Source organism: Macaca fascicularis, chromosome 5 (assembly GCF_037993035.2).
Source record: "Macaca fascicularis isolate 582-1 chromosome 5, T2T-MFA8v1.1".
Classification (NCBI taxonomy): Eukaryota; Metazoa; Chordata; class Mammalia; order Primates; family Cercopithecidae; genus Macaca; species Macaca fascicularis.
In genome coordinates, this window is record NC_088379.1 from 48,269,375 (window position 1) to 48,288,117 (window position 18,743).

At 34.9% G+C, this 18,743-nt stretch overlaps 1 protein-coding gene across 25 annotated transcripts in view; it reads right to left on the minus strand.

Annotated features, from left to right (window-relative positions):
* Nucleotides 1-18,743, minus strand: part of FRYL (FRY like transcription coactivator) — a 286,610-nt gene that overhangs the window by 199,141 nt on the left and 68,726 nt on the right. For 23 of the 25 annotated variants that reach the window (XR_012434819.1, XR_012434820.1, XR_012434821.1 and 20 more), the window contains one exon: nt 4,875-5,000. The exons of the other annotated variants lie outside the window; for them this stretch is intronic. The gene's annotated coding sequence lies outside the window, so the exon portion shown is untranslated. The remainder of the gene's footprint in view (nt 1-4,874; nt 5,001-18,743) is intronic. 25 annotated transcript variants of the gene reach the window in all.

The following is an 18,743-nucleotide window of genomic DNA, read 5'->3' on the forward strand; positions in this document are numbered from 1 at the left end:
CATGAATATGTACAATTATGATGTCAATTTTAAAAAATAAAATGTAAAACAATTTTAATATGAAATTTTATACTAATAAGTAATTATCCCAAGGTATGAAGTATCAATGAATATTACATAATTATTTTTAATAACTAAAAAGTAGTCATTCTAAATGTTCCTCTATAAGGAACTGAATAAATCATTACATTCACACAACAAAGCGCATTTCAAATGAGACAGGAAGATACCCAAGCAAGTATCAGAATGACTTGGACAATAAGTCTCATTTTGTCAAATTCTGCTAATAAAAATGTGTATGTGCATGCTTACATATGTATACATATTAAAATATGCATAGAAAACAACTATAATACATATCAAACTTGCAGAAGGTTTACAGAAACTCCCTTCTACTAAATAGCACATTAATTTATAGGCACAGCTATTTACTCCCTAAAATTAAAAAAAAAAATAGAGAACATTTTAAACTGTGTTAATCAAATATCTGAAAACATGAAGCATTTTTTCATCTTTTTCCTAAGTAATTTTCCTTTCCTGTAATATTTGTTAGTTACTATATGCAAGCTGATGTTTATCCTAAAACATATTAACTATTATTCTCTCAAACTTTAAAGAACATTATATTTAACTTTGCAGGATTACACATAACAAAAATACTATGATACAAAATAATCCTTGTTCTATTCAAAGATTTAACTTTTTAATATTTCACCCCAAATATTATCTTTTAAAATAAAACAATGGAACATATTTTTAAACAAAATTTAAATGGTTTCTATAGTAACAGATAAAATTCAGTATCTTACTTTTTGTTTGCATATCCTATAGGCATAACTAATATATTGTCAATAACGTTTCAAAAATATTTTCCAAAGATCATCAAAACTATTAAGTGCATTAAGTTTTATCTTGACTTACAGCATAAATATTTCTCCAGCTATACTTGAAGAAAAATTTTATTAAAAAAGTAGGCCAACTATATACTTCATTAAACATTTTAATATTTAAACTTGATTTTCAAAATAGTTGTGCTCACTAGAATTCATACTTGCAAAAATAGTTTTACTTTCCTAAAATACTTTTTTAAAGGATGGAAAGAAATATGTTTCTACTTTACCTAGTTGTTGGTGTTCGTATTTGTCATAATTACTATGACAGAAATTGGTTCTGCCTTGCTCATCTACCATCTTCTCAGATGAAAGCGAGCTCAGATATTTCATCTTAACTAATCTTGGGGAACTTTCCTGAGTACTAGTATCCAAAACCACATCTCCCGAAAGAATGGAAGGAACAACTCTCTTTAAAAAATCCATTTCAAGGTTCTTCTACATTACTAGACTCACAAGCACACAGAAAGGTGCTTATACCAACTTCCTCGATGAGAAGTTCAGGTACACTATTTGTGTCAAAGAGCAAATAAACGTCATGTGAATTTAGGCGGTGCTAAACCCCAGTCAATTGCCAGCTGTTTTGAAGCTGATTTTTAGGACATTTACTGTTCATGCTGATAACAAACCAAACAGCTATAGACCATGAAACTGCACTTCATGTACACCTACATGTACGATGGGTGTTAACGACAATACTGAGACCATAAAATGTTAAGCATCCAACTAGTTTAACGTTTACATTTTGAAAACTTTCACTGTGATCACGTAAAGAGAAATTTACTTTGGCCTGAGGTGTGTCTTTCTTTTAAATAAGTTTAGAGTTGACGTGTAAAACAGTAACTTGTATTCAAAAGATAATTCTTATCATTTTGAAAATTCACTAACACACCTCAGGAATGTCAACTTTTATAAAACATGAAAAGGAGTCATTTAAAACTTTATTCTATATTACGAACATTCTAAGGTGACTTTTAAATGCCAAAAAAAACCTCCCTATTAAAATCAATGATACTTATCAATAGTAATGGTGAAAACTTTGGCATGAAGAACCAAAAAAAATTTGATAATTTTAAATATATGGATCTAAAAACATAAAGCTGAAGAACTGAAAGTATAAATTCTTAAATTCAAGAAACACAGTCATAACATTATATGATTTTCAAAATAATTAAGCACCCTACAAAATATTTTCAAATAGCAAAAGTAGCCAATCCTACTGCCTTAATGTAATTGAGAAGTATAACAAGAGAATCCAATAAAGAAATACCTACAAAAGACTTTGAAAACTGAAAGTTCTCTCCCTTCCTTTGCCTGCGCTCTGGTGGGGTTGTTAAGTGAGCAAGAAGGAAATGAAAACACAAAGGTAACAGGGTAAAACCCCCAAGCAATCATATCTATAACTTCGAATGACACATAATTTTAAAAATCTGATTCACTTAGTGAAATACAATACAATCTCATTCTTCCAATGCTCAACATGAAGAAAATGATTTGCACAGTATTTCAAAAGATGAAGCACAAATGGTCTACATAGAAATCAGAAAAAAATCATTGAAAAAATTAACTCTAGATGGATTAAAGACTTAAATCTAAGACCTAAAACCGTAAAAACCCTAGAAGAAAACCCAGGCAATACCATTCAGGACATAGGCATGGGCAAAGACTTCATGACTAAAACATCAAAAGCAATAGCAACAAAAGCCAAAATTGACAAATGGGATCTAATTAAACTAAAGAGATTTTGCACAGCCAAAGAAACTATCATCAGAGTGAAAAGGCAACCTACAGAATGGGAGAAAAATTTTGCAATCTATCCATCTGACAAAAGGTTAATATCCATAATCTACAAAGAACTTAAACAAATGTACAAGAAAAAAACAACCGCATCAAAAAGTGGTCAAAGGATATGAGCAGACACTTCTCAAAAGAAGACATTTATGCAGCCAACAAACATATGAAAAAAAGCTCATCTTCACTGGTCATTAGATAATGCAAATCAAAACCACATTGAGATACCACCTCATGCCAGTTAGAATGGTGATCATTAAAAAGTCAGGAAACAACAGATGCTGGAGCGGATAGAGAGAAACAGAAACACTTTTATACTGTTCATGGGAGTGTAAATTAGTTCAAAGATTGTGGAAGACAACGTGACGATTCCTCAAGGATCTAGACCTAGAAATACCATTTGACCCAGCAATCCCATTACTGGGTATCTACCCAAAGAATTATAAATCATTCTATTATAAAGAATCATGCACACATATGTGTACTGCGGCACTATTCACAATAGCAAAGATTTGGAACCAACCCAAATGCCCATCAATGATAAACTGGTGAAAGAAAATGTAGCACATATACACCATGGAATACTATGCAGCCATAAAAAAGAATGAGTTCACGTCCTTTGCATGGACATGAATGAAGCTGGAAACCATTATTCTCAGCAAATTAACACAAGAACAGAAAACCAAACACCACATGCTCTCACTCATAAGTGGGAGTTGAACAATGAGAACTCACGGACATGGGGAGGGGAACATCACACACCGGGACCTGTCGGGCAGTGGCGGGCTAGGGGAGGAATAGCATTAGGAGAAATACCTAATGTAGATGATGAGTTGATGGGTGCAGCAAGTCACCATGTTACGTGTATACCTATGTAACAAACCTGCACGTTCTGCACATGTACCCCGGAACTTAAAAGTACAATAAAAATTAGAAAAAAAAGAAAAATGAGTAAATTTCTGGTTCTGAATTACTTTGTTTTTAATCCTTATTCTCCTGCCACATTACTTATTAAGTCAACTATCCTTTTTTTATTTATGTAAAAAGCATTAATTAAAGATTCTTTCCATGTAAAGCATTAATATAGTATTAAGGTTCAGAGAAAGTTTAAGGATTTATTAATACAAATCTTGTCTCAAGAACTCCTATAGGAAAAAAACAACAAAGTCAAGTAAAAGACACAAATTTGTTGCCCTGAAGCAGATATATATTCAACAGGAAAAAAAGCACTGATTTTTAGAAGCAGATTGTCTCTTAATCTTCAAGCATAAAAGTGTCAAAATTAAGATCCAATCAGTCTATTCCCCACAAACAGAAAAAACAACTGGTTAGAATGGTAAACTGCATGCCTTAATATACCTAAAACTCATTCCTTTCTCTCTCTGTCCCTCCCTCTCTCTCTCGATATGATCCCATGTTATTTCCATTTTATGTCTGTGGTTTTCCCCAGGTCTCTCTGCAGGTCGTCCTTATCTATGAAGCCCAGAAACACAGTGGTACATAGAATGCTAATTCATGTTTGTTCATGACATGCAAGACAACCATTTGTGTCACTGTTAACCTCACCATTCTCAACTGCACTTTAAACTGGAGAGAGGAAGGGGTTAAGGTAATAGGGACAGGATTAGGTGTTATAGAAGAGCCCATAGATTTTTCTCTGATTTCCTTCATTCAACAAATATTTGTTGAATAGCTTCTCTAATGATCTGTGCAAGATACACAGGCACTGAAGATACGTCTCTCTCTACCCAAAAAGCTGGCTACTTAAAAAGGGAAATAAACTCTCACAGTTACAATATTCTGCCTAGGGTTGGCCAAACCTTTGTTAAGCCTGCACTGCAGTTCAATTTTCTATGTTTCATCAGTTTCCTAAGCCCCCTCGTTAAAGGTGTTGATTGCTAATAAACATCGAAAGGATCCACTCTGAGACATACAACAAAGGGGAAGCACTCCAGTAATGAAACTGTATTTATTATTAACAGGATCTATGAGGAGGAAATGCCACAAAGCCTTGTTTACATGTTGATACTTCTAAGTACTTTAGCTAACGATTACCACAACTTTTAACTCCTGGTATAATAGTTATAGGATCAAGAAATTATAGTAGAACCTCACAGCTAAAATACAGCATTTAAAAATCTTTTCAGACCTCAATCACTATGTAAACCTTGAGAATATTTACTATAATCTTACCGTATCACTTGAGACAGTAATTTCCTGGTGGTAACTTGGATCGTCTAATCCTATGACTCTTGAGTGGTTTCAGGAATTAAGCCTTTAGATGTTACCCATCCAAGATACCAATAAATGGCTTCAGCTCTGAAGAAAAACAAAATACATTTACACATTAGGTGTGTTTATAGTAAGTACACCTGTATGTTACTCATGTCCATCCCTACTTCTGAACACATTTTATACACCAGTGTCACCTAGTGCTGCAGATATCCTCCCCTTCAATAATGTTGCATGACATTTTTTCTAAGTTTTTTATTATGGAAAATTTCAAATTAGTGCAAAATTATTAAGAGTAGTATAATGAATCCCCCACCATTCCCAGCTTCAACAATTAACTCATGGCAAATCATGTTTCATTCATATCTTCATCCACTTCCCCCAACCTCTATCCCACCACTCTGGATTATTCTAAAGCAAATTCGAGACATTATAACATTTCATCTGTAGATAATTCATTATGCATCTCTCTAAGACAAGGATTTACTTTGTAAAAATAAGTTAATACCATTATAATATTTATATTAATAATACAATATCAACTACTAATGAGCACTCAAATTTCCCCAATTGTCTCAAGTGTCTTTTTAACAGTTTCCTCTAATCTAAATTTAAACAAAATCCATACAAGCAATTGTGACAGTATCTCTTAAATAAATTTTAATCTCTAGTTTTTCTCCTCCCTTTCTTCTGTATAGTGACAATGCTTTTACTAGTCAATGGTTAAACTAACACACAACTTAATTATTCAATAATACATTATTTTATTCACTACAATAAATATAGATTTGTAAAATAGTTCATGTATCTGCTAGGCCTGATATTTATCACATCTACAGATAACATTTGGGATGCATATTTTTCAAAGTCTACCTGCAATAACTCTGAGGGGGTCATGAACCATGAACAACAGTACCATATCTGTAATACTTGGATGGTTACTAAGAATAAAGAAAATGACCACAGGGAATTGTCTTTTTACCATTTATAAAGATTCCACGTTATCAGGCACATTTCATGTTTCCTTGGCTTTTTTTTTTTTTTTTTTGAGACGAAGTTTCACTCTTGTTGCCCAGGCTAGAGTGCAGTGGCACGATCTCAGCTCACGCTCACTGCAGCCTCCACCTCCCGGGTTCCAGCGATTCTCCTGCCTCAGTCTCCTGAGTAGCTAGGATTACGGGCATCCGCCACCACACCCGGCTAAGTTTTTGTAGTTTTAGTAGAGATGGGGTTTCACCATGTTGGCTAGGCTGGTATCCAACTCTTGACCTCAGGTGATCCACCCGCCTCAGCCTCCCTAAAGGCTGGGATTACAGGTGTGAACCACCACGCCTGGCGGTCTTAGCATTTTTCTATAGCTAAAATAAGACAAATTTTAAATCTGGCATTGAAACTCAAATTAGCCTTATTTTAAATAATAACCAGTTGCATATTAGTTTTTCTCTTTAATTAATTTAATCCCCAACCGAACAGAAAGGGTTAAATATCCTGAAGTATTAATTTGTACCAAAAACTCTTAATTTGAAATTCCTTTAGGCAAGTTAGAAAAACGTAATATTTCATTTACTCACAGGTGTAAACAATTAAATCATCACTAAAGCCAAATTTTCAAAGCCAAAAATCTGGGAAATATGAATAAAATACTAACTTGTTTGTGCTTGTTCACAGTATCATTCGAACTTACTGGAATTTTTTACTGCTCCAGCAAATATTTCTAAAATTTATTATCAATACAATCCTGCCATAATTCTTGATACTTTACTTATCTTAGGTTCATGGAATCACTTCTCCCTCAAACCTAAAAAAAACTAATGTGACAAACAGCATGTCATGTCTTGTGGGCATGGTCCCACTGGACAATATTTCATGAGATTTAAGCTATCTTTCATTTCATCTTCTGGGACAAATTACAAAACCAGTCACTACTGAAGTACAGTGCAGTTTTAGGAATACAGCAAAAATCCTACCTAGGACCGATTTGTACCACCATGTCTAGGTATTTCATTTTGCTTTGCTTTTGCTTGCAGTCTTCAGCTCAGACATAGCAAGTGCTAATGTCACGCTTTTGTTGTATGTGTATTTCTTGTAATCACACTGTCATGGCACTATGTCACTTTAAGACTTCTCAATATTTGTCCAGAGTTTGTAACACTTCTTCAGTAGACACACAACCTTCCTATTTTCAACTTTTCACTTTTGATAAGATAAAATAAATGCATCTTTTGGTAACCCTGGAAAATATGTGGTTTATACTTCTTTGGCTTTCTTCATAGGTTATAATCACTTTTAGCAGGGCTGGCTTGGTGGGGGTGGGTCTTTCTGGGACTTTTTTGGTCTGTTTACTTGCATGACAATCACTTTTTCATCTTTTCTCCATATGTATCACTTAATATGGGATTAATTTTTATTTTCATTCCAGTTGATCAGAGAACATTTTATCTGTAAAGAAGAGTAATTTTTACTACTACTTTTACAATACTATTTTGAGACACTGAAGGTCAGAGAGGTTTGGTAATTCTACATGGTCATGCTACACAAATAATCATTGCTGTTCTTTCTTATTTAAAACAAAAAAGTTCAAATAAAAACAGACCTCAGTTGGTATTTGACAACACTGAAGAGAAGACTGTAAACAGCCCAACAGCACAAGCCTTGAAGGGCAAGACTTTTCACCCACAGAGAGTAATAATGTAGAAGCTTCCATGTGTAATAGTGAACAGTGGTCCAGCTCTGGTACTTGGAAGGGCCTCAGGGCAAATGAGGTCCCTCGGGGCAGGAAGCCTCATTTCACTTCAGTACAGAAAGCAAAAGAAAGCTGAATGGGTGTTCAAATAACACATGAACCTCATTCCTTTCTGAACAGAATTTCTAGAATAATAACAGAAATGCCACAAATTTATCTTAATTTTAGGAAGACATCTGATGTGTGTCGTCTCTGATATACATTAATACAGGAAACAATAATCCCAAGCAAATAGAGCAAAAATTAAGGATAAATGAATTTCAGAGATGTTCAATATAGTATTCGCAATACTTGTCTGTATGACAGGAATACTCCACAATTTGAACAGAGAAGTTATGGTGCCTGGCGTATGGTAGATTTGAGCTTGACATAAGGAACAACAACTTAAATAGTACGTAAGTAATAAAAAGACTGCTTCATAAAAGATTGGGGTCCCTGCTCAGTGAATCTTTAGGCAACAGTTGTTAGGAATGCTAACATTCTTACAGAATGCTATAAAAGTGATTACGCCACCAGGTAAAAAGATTATGGTAAATTACCTCAAAGATCCAAGCTCAAAACTCTAAATGTAACTTCAAAATGTATTTTATATTATACTTGAATACTAGAGGGTGTGGTGACTTAGAAATTCATATTTCAACTAAAGCAAGAAATCGCATTATAAGACACGGAATCTATGAGGGTCAATTCCTGCCATTCTATTAAAATTAATTCTGGCAATCTTGCAAGGCCTCTTAAAATGATGCAAAAACCAAAATGACACAAGTGTTCTGACGGCCTTTTAGAGTGAGGATGCAACAGTTTTCAAATAAATTTTAAATGATCATAGTTTCTGTAACACAAACATAATTATAGAAAACAAAATGCAGTAACTTCTTTAATCTGCCAAAGATTGTGTAAAAACAAGAAAAATTTGCTTACAAGTAATCAAATGCAGGCAGCAATTAGTCAAATATTGTTTATATCTCATTAGTAAAAATCATTTTAAAAAAGAATTTATGGTCATCCCTTTAATTACCAAAGAAATTTCATTATTTGTAAAATTAACAGTGGTTTTATCACTCTTCATTTGCTAAGTAATTCACTTTTTCTCTTGAGAAATGCTGTAATTTTTTAAATTTTTAAAAAATGAACTTGCATTTAACCTTCTCTTAGTCAATTTTTTTTTTGAGATGGAGTCTCACTCTGTCACCAGGCTGGAGTACAGTGGCACGATCTTGGCTCGCTGCAACCTCCGCCTCCCATATTCAAGCGATTCTCCTACCTCAGCTTCCCAAGTAGCTAGGATTACAGGTGTGTGCCACCATGCCTGGCTAATTTTTTGTATTTTTAGTAGAGATGGGGTTTCACCATGTTGGCCAGGCTGGTCTCAAACTTTTGACCTAAAGTGATCCACCCACCTCAGCCTTCCAAAGTGCTGGGATTACAGCGTGAGCTACCACAGCCAGCCTCTTTTTAACTTTCTCCCAAATTTCAATTTTAAAAAGTATGGAAACATACTACACTAACTAATATAATTACAGATTATATTACATGACCTGCTAAAAATGCTGTGTAATGATACTCAGCCAGAATATTTGGGCTTCACTGCAAAAATCTAAATTTCTTGCTGATAAACCAATGTTCTCTGCAGGTGAACTTGTCAACATTTTATTGACTTTACATTTTTAGACAGAACAGCAGTTATTGTCATACTACTTGATCTAATGAAAACAAGCAGCAAATTTTCCATTCACAATTTTAAGAGGAAGTTTTCTATAAAAGTTTCATTCATTAAATCAAATGAAAACAGCATCACAGTGGTACATTTTCTTATACACTGATGAATGAATATGTATTTTTAGAATAATTTTCATACTACATTTTCATGTTGGCACAGAAAAATGGAATATAAATGAAATATAAATCTTTCCATTCTACATTTAGAGTTAAGAACCAAGAGAAAATTTTTGGACTACCACACATCAGTTTACAGAAATCATACCCTCGCCAAATATTTATTAAACAGAACTATCTGCCAGTATGACAGAAAAAAAGTGAATAAAACAAAAATCCCTATCCTTGTGGAGCTTATATTCCAGTGGGAGCTTAAGCCTTTTGGAGTTACTGCTTTAGAAATCTGAAAGAGGTGGAGATGTCATCTTCCAAAAAGCACATTTCTATAACTTTGAAGAGTTGAGCCTTCCTAATCCAACCATTAATTATGGATTAAGAGCCTCTGATAAAAATCCTCCTTATACTTATTTTCTATGCCTACCATTTATAGTAGGTTTTTTAATTTTTTTTTTTTTTTTTTTTCTTTGAGAGGGAGTCTTGCTCTGTCGCCCAGGCTGGAGTGCAGTAGCGCAATGTCAGCTCACTGCAAGCTCCGCCTCCCGGGTTCACGCCATTCTCCTGCCTCAGCCTCCAGAGTAGCTGGGACTACAGGCGCCCACCACCATGCCCGGCTAATTTTTTTTTTTTTTTGTATTTTTAGTAGAGATGGGGTTTCACTGTGTTAGTCAGGATGATCTCGATCTCCTGACCTCGTGATCCGTCTGCCTCAGCCTCCCAAAGTCTTGGGATTACAGGCGTGAGCCACCGCGCCGGGCCAGTAGATTGTTTTACAATTTTACTATTCATAGAAAAAAGTAGTACTTCTTTTTTTCCATTAAAGCAATTACAACCTTCAACGGTCAATAGAATGTTTTCTGTTTATTCCATTTGTACTGCTCATGAATTTCTAGACTGTCAGATTACCCATTATCAACCTTGGTTTTTCTAGAATAACCAACCCTAATGTATTCAGTGGCTTCATATGGATACTTTCTTTACTGATTTCATTAATTATTCTCTGAACCCCCTTAAGTTAAAATGCTCTTCTGCCTACCACCCAAACCTAGAATTAAAGTCTGCAGAAGTTGCCTACAAAGTCTCTGGAAGATGATATGCCCAAGAGAAACACACAATAACTCTTTAACCATTTAACAGAAATTTCAATTAATTCATCCAAAAGTTTCTGTTCTTGCTTGTCAGAGGAAGGGAACATGTGACCCCTTAGAAAAATTCTTTTTAAAGATGCAACATCTAAAATGCTTTCTAGAGTCATCTGTAATCAATGTGTTAACCTTTTATATGTATAGTTTTTTAAAATTATACAATGGGACTTATTCTAGCTAATTATGACCCTAAGGTCCCATAAAATCAAACATCAGAGAAAATGTGTATAGATGATAGGTATATTTTACATGTTTTTATAAAACAATTGCAATGAAAAGGTTTCTAAGTTAATAAAAATGTTAACTAAAAGAGAAAAATGAATAAATAGCTGCTCAAGGTCATAAACCAAGTAAATGGCTACAATTTAATCTCCAAAGTTTGTCTTTCCTCTTTTTCTGTGTTTACTGCCTCCAGCAAGCTTAGAGAAGCCTGACTTCTATAAGAGAAACTATGAAAGAACAAATTCCCCCAGATGACTTAGATGACCCATTTCTCCCAAATTTATAGCCCCAAAACAACTTTTCGAAATTTAAGGAAGGAAGTTCATTTGTCAACTGCAATCTCACAACTTGTACCAAAAGCCTCTAAAATGTTTATGATCTTTGACCCAGTAACTCCACTTCTAAGAGTTAATTCTAGAAAGATAATCAGAAATGTATATACAAATTTACTGGGAAAGATGCTCATTGTACTATTATTCCTATGAGCAGAATATTGTAGTAGAGGCAAAGAACAAAAAGGACCAGTTGGAAAAAAAAATCATGTCACATTCCTAAGATGAAATGTTATCCATCAATATTTTAAAAATATATTGACTACTTTGCGATAATATTCAACACACATTTTTACAAAGTGAAAAAAATAGTATTTATAGTATCTTCCCAACTGTTGGAAATAAAAGTGGAAGCCAAGAATACACCTAGAAGGATACACTCAAATTGTCAAAGTATTCAACCTCTGTTTCCTCATCTATACAATAAGGATAATAAAATCTCTTAGGGCTATTTTCAGAACTAAGTGTAAAAAATGAAAAGTGTTTAAAGAGTGCTTGACACACAGTAAGTACCCAATAATGGTAATAGTTATTAACTTATACAACAAAAGCTGATAAAATTTGCAACAATTTCCCAAAAAAGTAATGAAGAAATAAAAATTACTCATAATTCTAACACCTAGAGGTAGCCATTATGAATTCATTTTACCATCTGGGTTAATTTCTTTCAGGTCTTCCTATATAAATTAAACATTGTATTGCATACAACCAGAATCATATTGTACACTATCTAGTGGTTACAAAACATTATTTTATAAATAATCTTCTTTTAATCATTCCACTAATATTGAGCATTAAGTTCAATTCATTTAGGCTCAGGACATGAGTAGTGCAGTGCTATTTCATGAATGTTGCTGAGCAAATATGATTCAGAAAATTATTCCTCAGAGAAGAAAATAAAGACTAGAAACTTATAATTTCATAAACAGTAGATGGGGAAATGTTGAACATAAGATACTAAAGAGAAGAAAAAAGGAGCAATTATTTTTATTAGCCATATTCATGCGGGGAGGCAACAGATTGTATTTAGCCCTGAGTTAGGATTTTTCAATCTCACTTTTGCACTATTTTTTGTGACCTGGAGCAGAGTCCCTTCTTCCCATTTCTTATTATGGGCCTAAATCACCTTTTTGACTAGGTCAGGAAGTAGTACAGTATAATGTTTAGATACAAAGGCTCTGGAATTAGGTTAAGTTTAGAACTCTCCTTTATGCTTATTTCCTGAGTTATCTAGGACAAGTTAGTTAAACTCAAGCTTTAGTTTCTTTTTTTTTTTTTTTTTTTTGAGACAGAGTCTCACTCTGTCGCCCATAGCAACCTCCACTTCCCAAGTTCAAGTGATTATCCTGCCTCAGCCTCCCGAGTAGCTGGGGCTACAGGCACGTACCACCACACCTGACTAATTTTTGTATTTTTAGTAGAGCCAAAGTTTTGCCATATTGGCCAGGTTGCTCTTAAATTCCTGACCTCAGGTGATCTGCCTGCCTTCGCCTCCCAAAGTGCTGGGAGTACAGGCATGAGCCACCGCGCCTGGCCCAAGCCTTAGTTTCTCATGTGAAAGTTGGAGGTTGTAATAAATATTGCTTATTATTGTTGTTAGAGGTTTACATCATATAATTCACGTTAAGGTGTTAGCAAAATGCTTGAAATACGGGAAGTACTTAATAAATGGAAACTACCTGTACTATTATCTATAAAAATAAAAGAATGGACTAAAAGATCTCTTTAAAAAAAGGTTCAATTCCCCATTTCTGTAAGTAATATTGTAGTGAATATCTTGATTGGCAATCTTGTACACATCTTTGATTTCTCCCTTAAGAAAAAGTCTTGAAACAGAATTGCTATTTCAAATGGTATGAAATACACTTGGCTTTACTCCCCTACTGACCTATGTGGAATGTAGACACATACTGGCGGTTATAAAATGCAAATGTCTTCCTTTTCTCCATGAGTACTTTAAAAGCTGTTAATTGGCCTTTTCACTGTAATTTTTCTACTGTTTTTTGGTACAACTGCTTGTGGGGTATTTCTTTTTTCCACTTACTCCATTTAAACTATCTCATTTTCCTTTATATCACTCTAACATCCCATACACAAATTTAATGATCATAATTCAGTACATTCTTCAAAAAGGTTTTTAAGATTCTTCTTTATCTATCTAAAAACAGAAGTCCTTGTCTCTTATAAATGCATACTGAAGTATTTACAGGTGAAATGTTGTGACAAAGAAAATGCCTCAAAAATAACTGGGACCTGCAGAAAGGGAGTGGGTAATAGTGGTTTCATAAATGTCTGAGCTGAGGAATGGACACCTGAGCATTTATTCTACTATTCTCCCCATTTATTTTTTAACCCCTCTCAGTGGGAGAAAATTGTTTTTAAAATACACCTTTAAAAGAAGACATAAATATTAAAATGACAATCACGGTTTAGCTTCAACCATTGATACAACAAAATAATTCAGCGATTTAAAACAAAAAAGACCAAAAATACTTAAGCCAAATTCAAAAGTGAAGGAAACAACTACAGTATTTAGAATCTCTCAATTATATTTGCCAGTAATTCCCACAGATAAAAACATACTACAATGCATTTTTCCAAACCATGGCTTTGGCATACCATGCTGATTCTCCAAAACAATATTAGTATTTATATTGTGCATTACAAGAATACAATTAGGCCTCTGTATGTGCCCACATGAGTACTTGATAAGGAGTTTTGTTATGTACTAGTATTAAATATCCAAATTCTCTTGGTGACTAAATCACATCTTGGTAACAAGATAGGCACATCATAAGCAATACTTACAGATTAGCAGAGCCACCAAAGTGTTTTATTTTTGCCCAAAGGCATGCAAGCAAGACCAGCAAAATGAAAAAACTATCTCACTGCATGTTTTTTACTATCACAGGGAAATATCACCTGGTTTCTGGGTAGAAAACACTTGACTTTGGTATCAGGCATGAGAGCAAGAGAGCACAGCAAAGAGATTAAGTAGCATATCTAGGGATGAAGAACACTGGCTGCTCCCCAGGTTTCAAGTCGGGAGTGGGAGGTGGAGGAGAAGACACATTAAAGATATGTTTTCTAAAATCTTTTCACTTCAATAAAAAAAATACATTTAAAAATGTATTTAAAAATTTATGTAACTTTTTTTTTTTTTTTTTTTTTGTGACAGTCTCGCTTTGTCGCCCAGGCTGCAATGCAATGGCCCAATCTCAACTCATTACAACCTCTGCTTCCCGGGCTCAAGCAATTCTCCTGCCTCAGCCTCCTGAGTAGCTGGGATTACATGCATGCACCACCGCACCCAGCTAATTTTTGTATTTTTAGGAGAGGCGGGGTTTCACCATGTTGCCCAGGCTGGTCTTGAACTCCTGACCTTAGGTGATCCACTTGCCTCGGCCTCCCAAAGTGCTGGGATTACAAGTGTGAGCCACTGCGCACAACCTATAATACATTTTTTAAAACCCAGTATATATCTACACAATATAATATGATATATTTGAAATAATCTGCAATACGCTTTGGTAGTCTCTAACCTAATTACAGGAAAAACAAGTGTTATATTCTAGTCATTTCCCACTAAAATTATTTCTTGACTTCATAATTTGTAAATCCCTGAACTAAAAAAACTGCCCCATGGTCGGACATGATGGCTCACTCCTGTAATCTCAGCACTTTGCGGGGCCCACGCAGGAGGATCACTTGAGCTCAGGAATTTGAGACCAGCCTGGGCAACAGAGTGAGACCTCATCTCTAGTAAAAGTAAAAAGAAGTCAGCTGGGCATGGTGATGCTAGCCTGTAGTCCCAGGCTAAGGTGAGAGGATCACCTGAACCTGGGAGATAGAGGCTGCAGTGAGCAGTGACTGTGCCCCTGCACTCTAGCCTGGGCAACAAAGTGAGACCCTGTTTCAAAAAAACAAACAAACAAAAAATTGGCCCACATCTCCTGCTTACTGAGCAAAGGAGAAAATGCATAAGAATCAGAGAACTACTGTTTAAACATACCCTTAAGAGAAGATAACCTCCAGAGTTTCTTCCTGTTCTAGAGCTCTGTGGTGCTGTAAGAGTTGCTTTGAGACTGTGATCCTCTAAAGGGTACATACATCATTACATCTCCCACAGAAACTAGAAAAGTGGCGTTCGGAAAAATAAGAGTACTAAATAAAAATGTACTAACTTCAACTGATAATGTGCAAACTACGCATATATATAAAGGTCTCAGTCATTTAAACGTAAGTTTCCCACATATGATTACAGGTAAAAATCAATGATACAAAATATCATTTGAAAATTCGTAAGCATTAAGACGTTAAAATATATTTACTGTAAATGTATATATATTTGTATGTGGGTATAATGTGTGACAAAGCACATAAAACAAATGCCGCAGAACAAATATTATTCTTGTTACTTTGTCCATAAATACAATAAACTGCAAAATTATGACATAGGCATGAGCAAAGCCTTCATGATTAAAATGCTAAGAGCAATTGCAACAAAAGCAAAAATTGACAAATGGGATCTAATCAAACTAAAGAGCTTCTCTACAGCAAAAGAAACTAACATCAGAGTGAACAGGCAACCTACAGAATGGGAGAACATTTTTGCAAGCTACCCATCTGACAAAGATCTAATATCCAGAATCTACAAGGAACTTAAATTTACAAGAAAAAAATCAAGCAACCCCATCAAAAAGTGGGCAAAGGATATAAACAGACACTTCAAAAAGGAAGATATGTATGCAGCCAACAAACATATGAAAAACAGCTCAACATCACCGATCTTTAGAGAAATGCAAATCAAAACCACAATGAAATACCATCTCATGCCAGTCACAATGGCGATTATCAAAAAGTCAAGAAACAATAGATGCTGGTGAGGCTGTGGAGAAATAGGAATGCTTTTACACTGTTGGTGGGAGTGTATATTAGTTCAACCATTGTGGAAGATAGGGTGACGATTCCTCAAGGATCTAGAACCAGAAATACCATTTGACCCAGCAATCCCATTACTGGGTATATACCCTAAGGAATATAAATCATTCTACTATAAAGATACATGCACATGTATGTTTATTGTGGCACTGTCCACAATAGCAAAGACTTGGAATCAACCCAAATGCCTGTCAATGACAGACTGGATAAAGAAAACGTGCTACATATACATCATGGAATACTATGCACCCATAAAAAAGGATGAGTTCATGTCCTTTGCAGGGACATGGATGAAGCTGGAAGCCATCATCTTCAACACACTAACACAAAAACAGAAAACCAAACACTGCATGTTCTCACTCATAAGTGGGAGGTGAACAATCAGAACATGTGGACACAGGGAGGGGAACATCACACACAGGGGTCAGTTGGGGGGTGGGGGACAAGGAGAGGGAGAACACTAGGACAAGTAGCTAATGCATGTGGGGCTTAAAACCTAGATGATGGGGGAATAGGTGCAGGAAACTACCATGGCACACATATACCTATATAACAAACCCAAATGTTCTGCATTTGCATCCCAGAACTTAGAAGTATAATAAATATATATATGTGTATATATATGTATATACTCAATCAACTCAATCAAATTAAATTACTTTTAGTTTCAATGGTATTATTTTTCTCCTGCCTGCTTAATGATACTATTATTAAGCAAGAAAATAAGAAAAAAAACAAAACATAAGCCCAGTACAAAAGAAAAATAACGATAAAAGATCTATCTATCTATCTATCACTTTCACAAGTCAACCATGATCAACAGCACTCTTAAATCCATCAGGTCTCGGCTCAAATAGTCTCTGTTTTTGTCTTAAAATGAATAATTTTTCTCCAAAAAAAAAAAAAAGTCAATGACAAGGCTTTTTCATATATACATTAAATTTCAATAAACTATTACTTGTAATTGAAGCAGAGGTATAAGGGAAGCTACATAAAAGATTTGGAATTTTAAACCACAATAAAACCTTGTATAATAAGGATAATAAGGTCAATCCCTACATTTTTATAAAATACTATAAAATACCATATGATACAGTAAAAGACGTTTCTTATAACAGCCTGAAAATCATAATATGACTCTTAGTTTCTTTCCATTTTTACCTAAATTTTACCTAAAATTTCCATTCTTTTTAGGTTTTGACTTATTTGGAAAAAATCTAGAATTTTATCAAAATTAATATAATTTCAGATTTTTAAATAAGGGAAATGTTTACAAACTTATTTCAAAAAATAATGTATTTTTACAGGTGCCAATTTTAAATCTCCAGCTCTAGTTCACATTTATCACCTTTCTTGGATTTCTCAATGTTAATTATAAACTAACTAAAATGAAGCATACGTTTATTTTTATTTTTTGGGATGGATTCTCACTCTGTCCCCCAGGCTATGCAGTGTCTCAGCTTACTGCAACCTCTGCCTCCTGGGTTCAAGCTATTCTCCTGCCTCAGCCTCCTGAGTAGCTGGGATTACAGGTGCACGCCACCACGCCTGACTAATTTTGTATTTTTAGTAGAGATGGGGTTTCACCATGTTGGTCATGCTGGTCTCAAACTCCTGACCTCAGGTGATCCACCCATCTTGGCCTCCCAAAGTGTTGGATTACAGGCATGAGCCACCACGTCTGGCCCTAAAATGAAGCATACTTTTAAAAAGTACTTAGAGAAGTACTTCATAGAGAAGTATTTAAAGAAAAAAAATGAAATAGAGAATTTGCATTGGCAAAGAAGAAATAAGAATGGGAATGATGAGGATAGTACAGAATGGGAATAGCATCTCCGGAGGCTTTTCATTAACGACTTGTTAGTGATTAAGCTGAAGGATATAATTGAACCAACTGATGTTGAGGCATTTCCACAGGCACAGGGAGACCTGCATTTAACATTTACTGGGGATCAACCTAAGCTCCAGGAATCCATACTCAGTGGCACTCACACACAACTGCTACCATCAAGGAGTTTACAGACAAGCTGGAAGGGAGACATGGGCAGTGGCATGTTTCAAGGGCTTTGAGAGAAGTTACCTAAATATGTTCAAGCTGTAACCAGGTACAAAGGAGACAGTCATCAACCTGAGTGGAAGAGGGAACAGGAAAGACTTCATCAAAAAAGTGGTGCTCACAGCTCCTGTTACCAGAAGACTGACTATAGCCACAATCTTTATGCAAATGGGTTCTTGCCTCTCTTTGAGAAGCTAGCTAGCTGATGACTTGTAAAAAAGCTATATAAGTAACATATTCAGGTGTTAATAAACAAGATTTTTTTTCCTGTAAGCCTCCATGCCACAATTTCCCAAAGTGACATGACAGGCTCCAAAGTTGGATGCTATCACACACCCTCTAAGTTACACAGCAGCTTTTGGTTCTGTCCAAAAAGTGGTTATCTTGGTATTGCCTCCTCCCCATGTTTGTGAAAGAAAATACTGTGCTGGGTGAGATTTACACTGATTGACAGTTCATCTCGCTCTAGAAATGTATAAAGCATAATAAGCAGTTTATTCAGATCAACATCCTCTGTAGAGAAAATAACACATTTCCAACTCAGTAAGAAAACAACAT